Here is an 8,369-nt window from a genome sequence, read left to right as displayed (position 1 = left end):
AGATATCAAGTAGGCATAACATGTTCTCAAAAAATTAGGGTTGGCACGCAGGAGAATTTTGAGTCAGAGATTTTGCTGGTTTTGGCACGCACTCACAAAAAGGTTGCCCACCCCTGTTCTAGGCTGTTGAACATGCAGAGGAGCTAGGAGAGTAGCACTCCCAGAGAGGGCACCAAAGCTGCACACCCTTTCCCCATATCTTGTCCTACACATCTCTTCCCTCTGAGGGTCAATTTATAGCCAATCAGTCAGAAGCACAGGTGACAACCTGGACTTACAATTGGCATCTGACATCATCTCCAGGTAAATGGTGTCAGGACTGGAGAGCACCCAGCTGGTGTCACAGAATTGTCTGGTGGAGGGAAACCCCCCACATCTACTTTCACAAGTGTTGTGACTATGAGAATAAAGGAGACACACAGTATAGTTTTCTAACACTGCAAAAGATGTGAACAGACATCCAAAGAAGACATGCATGGCAAGTCAGCACGTGGAAAGATGTTCAACATTGTGAGTCATAAGGAAAAGGAAAAATAAAACCACAAAAAGATGTGGCTCTACATCTTTATCTGTAAAAATACCTTTATTCATTCAAAACAGAATTGCTAAAATAATAATAAAAAAAGACAGGCAATGCCCAGTATTGGCAAGTTTAGCAATTGGATCTCTGATGCATCATTGGTAGAAATGCAAAATGGTCTGTTAAACAGTTTGACCATTTCTAATAAAAACAATTTAAATGTATACTTACCCTGAGACCTGAAATTTTACTGGTGGATATCTACTCAAGAGAAATGAAAACATATATCCCCACAGGTGCATACATGAATGTTCATACAAGTTCATTCATATAAACCCAAACTGGAATCAACCCAAATGTCCATCCTCTGTAAATGAACAAGGTGTGATCTTGTGTACAGCACTTGGCAATGAAGGAACAAGCCACTGACACACCCAAAAAAAATGAATTACTCTCAAAACACTAAGTGAAAGAAATCTATTTATATGAAACGCTAGAAAAAATGTAAATTTTATCAATAAGCTGACACCCCCAAAATTAATTGCAGTTGTTTTATGAAATATAAAACAACAAATCTCCTAGAGGATAATACAGGGGAATATCTTCATGCTCTAGTAAAACTAATAATACAGTTAATAACCAAGAAGTACTAACCATAAAGGAAAAGACTGAAAAAATTAATAACATTAAAAGTAAGAAACTCTTGACATCAAAAGATACCTGTTTTTTAAAAAAAATATTCCAAAGATTACTTAAGAGAGTAAAAAGGTAAGCCACAGCCCAGCTGGTGTGGCTTAGTGTTTGAACGTGGACCTATGAACCAGGTGGTCATGATTTGATTCCAGGTCGGGGCACATGCCCTGCATACTCAGTGGGGGGTATGCAGGAGGCAGCCAGTTGATAATTCTCTTTCAACAGTGATGTTTCTATCTCTCCCTCTCCCTTCATTTAGAAAACTGAAATAAGAAGTGTCTGTACAGATAAGGAGCAATGAAAACACATTGCTGGAGGGAGTTTAAGTTGGTATTTTGGAAATGAGGTTGCTATTACCTACTAAGACCCAGCAATTCCTCATAGGAGTACGAACACAGATATATGTGCATCAAGAGACATGTCTATGAATCTTTTTTCCCACTTGCTGATGTCATCACTCAGAAGAGCTTCAGATTCTAAGTAGCAACCAACATGCTTCTATGCAGAACAACTTATACCAAATTATAACAAATCCCCTATGAATCCACCTCTGGAAAAATACAGGGAAATACTAGGTGAAATGTCACTGGATTAATTATGGAGCTTGATATTTAACATTTTGGCATGCTCCCTAAAGAGACAGAGGATACCAGCTTAAGCAAGTGAGCATGTGATGACCCTAAATCCTCAGATTAAAAAAGAAAAGAATGCATGCTTTGATGGAAAAGTAAAGCTAAACAAGGAGGAGACTCTCCTGTGAGGAAGAGCTGCCAAGGGGTGGGGGGCCCACCCCATGGGGTTCTAGTGAGAAGGCTGGCAGCCTTCTCACTTCCCCTGGCTGGGAATGCTCTCTCTGAGACCTCCCTAAGCTGAATGTGTCCTTCCTTGTACTTTTTTCTTTGTCCCGTTATATTTCAAGCTAGTAAATAGTTTTAAAAGCTGTTACTGCAACAGTTCTGACAGGGAAGATGATGCCTTAGGCCGGAATGGCAACTGTGAAAGTGGTAAAGAGTGGCCCATAGGCAGAGGTGGCAGGGCTTGGTGATAAAGTTGATGTGCTATGTGAAGACAAACAAGAGGAGTCCAGACCACTGAGCAAATGGTGGTGCCATTACTGGAATGGGAGAGTTCTCACTTAAACATGGGAAGGTCGAGACATCAGTAAACAGACAAGCAGAGGTGACTAGCAAGCAGTTGAGAATGAGTCTGAAGTTCCAGGAAGGATGGATGTTGGAGGCAGAAAGGGGGGAGTTACTGCATGGAGAGTGCACAGACCCCCCAGGGCCTGATGGGATTCTCCAGAGCAGTATTTCCCAGGGAACACTTGGAAATACAGGGGGTCATTTTTAGATTGCACAGTGACTGGGGAATGCTACTACCATCTGGTAGGAAGTGACCAGGAGCACTTAACATTCTGCCATAAATGGGTCCTACACAAGGGAAAATTATCTCACTCAAAATGCCAGTAACACCTGTGGAGAAACCGTGACCCAGGAAACTAGTAAAGGGACGTCTGTTACTGAGGACGAAGAGGAAGGGACAGCAGAAGATGTTAGGTGAGGCCAGTGAAGTAACACAAATTAAGTGTTGGTTCCAAACACCAAGTGCTTTAGTAAATACTTCAAGGAGGGAAGAACCAAGTGCAAATGAGGTCAATTACCAGGGAGACTGAGACCGTTGGATTTGGCAAGACAGACCCTGACTGTCTCAGCCCCGCTCTGCATCTCTTCACAGTAGTAGACTGGGAGAAGTAACCCCAGGCTTTACATACCTAGTCATCTGAAATCTCATCTGGTTTTTATGTCAAATCACATTTTTGTAAAAACAACAACAAAAAAGAAATAAACAACAGATTAAGGCAGATGGGTTATAAATTGCTAAGGGGAACAGGGAGGCTGGGATTGGAAGGATGACAATGTCAATGTTAATGGAGAAGAGTGCCTAAGAGCAACACAGAGAAATAATTACACCAATAATTTTCATGGAATCTCAAGGAGGAGCTTACACCAAAAAGAGCTGGCTTTCTTCTTCATTTGTGGAGTTCCCCCTTGGAACTTCCCTCTGTGCCACCCTCCCTTTAGGGAGAGAGCAAAGGGTTGTCTAAACTGTAGCTGGAGAACCAGCCCACATGCAGCAGCCTTCCCACCAACATTCTTATTCAACAGCGGCATCTACTGGTCAGTATGAAACTACAGTAACCCAGTTCACTAGATAGAAGGAATGCTGTGGACTACACACACATAGGCGCGCGCGCGCGCGCACACACACACTTCAGTTTTGTATTTACAGATAAAACAACTTCAAAAAGAGAAACAAAATCTTAACAATGCCAGAGAAATTTGCAAAGACCATGCCACTCATTACTTGACAATGTTGTTAAAAGCATTTTTTAAAAGTGGCTTAAAAAACAGCTGCCACACAAAATGAAATATAAATTTAACCTTTAACCCAGCAATCCCATGTCTCAGAATCGATTCCACAGAAAAACTGGTAAAAATAAGAAAAGATACATGCATAAAGCTATTCATTTCAGGACCATTTCTAATAGCAAAAAAAAACTGGAAATGATTCCAACACTATCCAGAGGGGACCAGTCAACTCTACCTAGAGAATACCTACAGCTATGAAAAGGAATGATGAACACCTCTATGCACTAACACAGAATAAACTCTAGGACATCTACAATAATAAAAGCATAACATGCTAATTAGACTGAATGTCCTTCCGGACTAAGACAGGGCTGCGAGGGAAGCCCAGGTCCCAGGTGTCTGCCAGTGGCCAGAGGGAAGCCCGGGTCCCAGGTGCCAGAGGGAAGCCGGTGCCGGCAGCCGGGGGAAGGAAGGCCTACTCTTGCACAAATTTCGTGCACTGGGCCTCTAGTATAAAATAAAAAACAAAGAGGAGGAAAATGTGTAACTTGCATCTCTAAAGAAGTGACTCAGGTTAAATGAAGTCACTGGGGTGGCTCTAATGCAGCCGTGGGCAAACTACGGCCCGCGGGCCGGATCCGGCCTGTTTGAAATGAATAAAACTAAAAAAAAAAAGACCATACCCTTTTATGTAATGATGTTTACTTTGAATTTATATTAGTTCACACAAACACTCCATCCATGCTTTTGTTCCGGCCCTCCGGTCCAGTTTAAGAACTCATTGTGGCCCTCGAGTCAAAAAGTTTGCCCACCCCTGCTCTAATGTAATCTGACTGGTGTCCTTATAGGAGATGAGGACACAGACACAAAGGGTTACCACATGAGGACACAGGGAGAAGACAGCTGTCTATATGCTCAGGAGAGGTTACATTACATGAAGAATTCTTGCAACTTAATAAAACAAACATAACTAAAACATGAGCAAAAAACTCAAGACACACCTTCAAAAAGATATTATGGATGGCATATAAACACATTAAATGATACTCAATGTCACTGGTCATTAGGAAAATGCAAATTAAAACCACAATGAGAGGATGGTGACGTAGAAATATCTGAACTCACTACCCCGAAAAGACTCATTTTTCCCTCTTATAAACAAATAAACAAAAAACAACTAGACGACTACACATCAGGCAAACAGGAAAAACGGCCCTGCTCCAGAGCACCCGTATCTCCTGGAAGGGAGGCCTTACCACATGCCTGATGCCCCAATTTTTGCAACTGCCCTTGATCACCTGGCTCTTGAGGCCAACGGAGCTATGTTCCTGGCTACATGGAACTATAATAATCAGTGTCACCCAGAAAAGAGCTCATACCCCAGTCTGGCACCCCAATATTTGTGAATGCTGCCAGGGGACACCTCTACATCACCTACCTCTGGTGGCTAGCGGGGCTTACACTGGTGGGCCCTCTGGACTGTAACCAACAGAGAAAGATTTTTTATTTTATTTATTTTTTAAAATATATTTTTACTGATTTCAGAGAGGGAGAGAGAGAAAGAGAGAGCGTGAAAGATAAACACATCAATGATGAGAGAATCACTGATCGGCTGTCTCCTGCATGCCCTAACTGGGGATGGAGCCTGCAAGCGGGGCCATGTACCTGGTCTGGGAATCAAACCATGACATACTGGTTCATAGATCGACACTCAACCACTGAGCCACACCAGCTGGGCCAGAGAAAGATTTTTTAAACAGCTACCAACCCCAGAGCACAGCAAGAGGCAACAGGCCCAGGAGCCTAGTCTTTCTGTGAAGAAGGCCTATTAACAAATCATCATGACTGCAGCCTGAGAGGCAGGCTTCTAATTAAACTGTAATCCTTTCCAGAGACCTCAGAAGGCAAGTGCTAGCATCATGCTCACCCTCTGCAGAGCTCCAGAGTGCCAGTGTCTCCTGGAAGGGAGCTTTATACATGTTTGCTGCCCCTTGATCACCTTGCTGTGATGTTAGGAATGGGTAGGGGGTGTCTTGCATTCTTATTAGGTCTCACAGGACTGTGGCAATCAAAGAGATGATTACTAGCAGGCTACCACCCCCAGGGCACTGCCCAGTTAGTGGATTGAGATACACCTCCAGTCTTTCTAGGAAGGAGGCTTCTTACACAATTGTCCAGTAGCTTCAGGCTGAGGAGCAGGCTTCAGGTTTGGCCCAGACTTAAAGGCCTACGTAGCTGCTCTCAAGGAACATAGGTTGTAGACACCATCTTGGCAGTCTCCTTCTGCCTTGCTCCAGCTCACTGTATCACCCAGAAAAGAGTGTATACTTGTCTGGAGCCACAATCTCTCTGACTACCAACCAAGGGACACCTCCAGAGAGACTGGCTCTGGTGGCAGCGAGGCTTATACTTGCAAGCCCACAGGACTACACACACACACACACACACACACACACACACACACACACACATACATACATATATTTTTTTTGGGGAAAAAAAGTTGGGGGGGGGGGGGGGGGTGGTCCCTCCTCAGCCCAGCCTGCACCCTCTCTAACCCAGGACCCTTTGGGGGATGTCCAACTGCCGGTTTAGGCCCGATCCTGACATCCCTCTCAAATCCGGGACTGCTGGCTCCTAACTGCTCACCTGCCTGATCGCCCCTACTGGCCTCCCTGCCAACCTGATCATCCCTAACCGCCTCTGCCTGCTGGCCTGGTCGCCCCCATCTGCCAACCTGGTTGCTCCTAACTGCCCCCGCCAGCATGGTCGCCCCTGACGGCCCCCCCTCTGCCGGCCTGGTTGCCCCTCACTGACCCCCCCTGCCAGCCTGGTCGCCCCACACAGTCTGCTGTTCGGTTGTTTGGTTGCCTCTCACTAACCCCCCTGCTGGCCTGGTCGCCCCAGGCAGCCTGCTGCTCAGTCGTTTGTTCGTCCCTCACTAACCCCCCTGCCGGCCTTGTTGCCCCACTCAGTCTGTTTGGTCATCCGTTTGGTCGCGATGGCCCCTGGCTCTTTATATATATAGATTTGCCTACTTTTAAAAGCTGCTGCCTGAGAGTGTGGCTTACAACTAGCCTGAATCCAGGAGGTGAGACCCTTTCCTTCAGGACACTGACCACACTCAACTACGGCTTGGACAAGCACAAAAATTTGAAAGACAACTAAGAGCTGAATGACAGGATTGAATGACAAGGTTCATCTCCTATAAGAGGCCACTTCCCTCCAAGATGGGAGAGGTGGTTGTTTCTACTACTGTACAGAAACCAACACAGAGTCAAGCAAAATGAAGAAACTGAGAAATATATACTGCAAATGAAAGAACAAGGTAAGACTTGAGGGAAAAAACTTGATGAAATAGAGATAAGTAAATGATAATGAATTCAAAGTAATGGTTATAAAGATGCTTGCTGAACTGGGGAGAAAAATGGATGAACAAAGTAAGACAATGAGATGGGAAACATAGGAAATACCAACAGAAGTCACAGAGCTAAAAAACTCATTGACTGAACTAAAAAATATACTAGAGGAGTTCAAGAGCAGACTAGATGAAGCAGAAAAGATAAGCCAACTTGTCAACTTGAAGACAAAGTAGTGGAACTCACCCAATCAGAGCAGCAAAAAGAAAAAAAAAACTTTAAAAAATAAAGAAAGTTTAAAGGAATTATGGGACATCAGATGGATTAACATTTCCATCATAGCTCTCCCAGGAGGAGAGGGAAAGGGGAAGAAATCTTATGTGAAGAAATAATGGCTGAAAACTTTCTTAACCCTGAGAAGAAAATAGACACCCAGATTCAGGAAGCTCAGAGATTTCCAAACACGAGGAAACCACACCAAGACACATTATAATTAAAGTGTCGACAGTTAAATCAAGAAGAGTTTTAAAAGCAGTAAGAGAACACTTGTGTACAAAGATGAGAGAATCATTGATCGGCTTGTCTCCTACCAATAAGGAGACACATAAGACTATCAACAGATTCTTCAGCAGAAACTTTGCAGGGCAGAAGGGAGTGTCACAATATATTCAAAAGGCTGAAAGAAAGAAAAAACTGCCAACCAAAAATACTCTCCCCAGCAAAACTGTCATTCAGAAATGAAGGAGACAAGCAAAAGCTAAAGGAGTTCATCACCACCAATCAGACGTTACAAGAAACATTACAGGGACTTCTTCAAGCTAAAAAGAAAGGGTGTTCGTAACAAGAACACATATGAAAGAATAACTCTCACTGGAAAAGTAAATATATAATAAAGGTATTGGGCTAACCACCTCAGACTCATCACAATACGTTTTCTCTCTTAAAACACTTTTTTAAAAACTTCTCAGTACGGCCTAGCTAGTGTGGCTCAGTGGTTGAACATGGACCCATGAACCAGGAGGTTCATGGTCACCTTAGGATTCCTGTTTAGGACACATGCCCGGGTGACGGGCTCAATCCCCAATAGGGGCGTACAAGAGGCAGCCGATCAATGATCAATGATTCTATCTCTCTCTCCCTCTCCCTTCCTCTCTGAAATCAATAAAAAAAATTTTTTTAAAGAAAGAAAAAAACTTCTCATTACGCAGTTTAGGTTTCCCTCCCCTTCTCTCACTGCATGTAGGCAAGGCTGGAATTAGGCAGTCACCCATATTACTAAAATGGGCAAAGAAAACAAACCAACGATGACCGAATGTAACTGTAAGCATTTCTGAACCAGCGCAGCAGTAACGTTCACTTCTGTCCTTTAATTAACGCGTCCTCCTTACAAGGAGGCGGCGGGCAGGGTGGCGGAGGGCGACCGGAGAC

Source organism: Myotis brandtii, unplaced genomic scaffold (genome assembly GCF_000412655.1).
Source record: "Myotis brandtii unplaced genomic scaffold, ASM41265v1 scaffold577, whole genome shotgun sequence".
In the NCBI taxonomy this organism is placed as follows: Eukaryota; Metazoa; Chordata; class Mammalia; order Chiroptera; family Vespertilionidae; genus Myotis; species Myotis brandtii.
Note: the sequence above shows the minus strand (reverse complement) of the source record.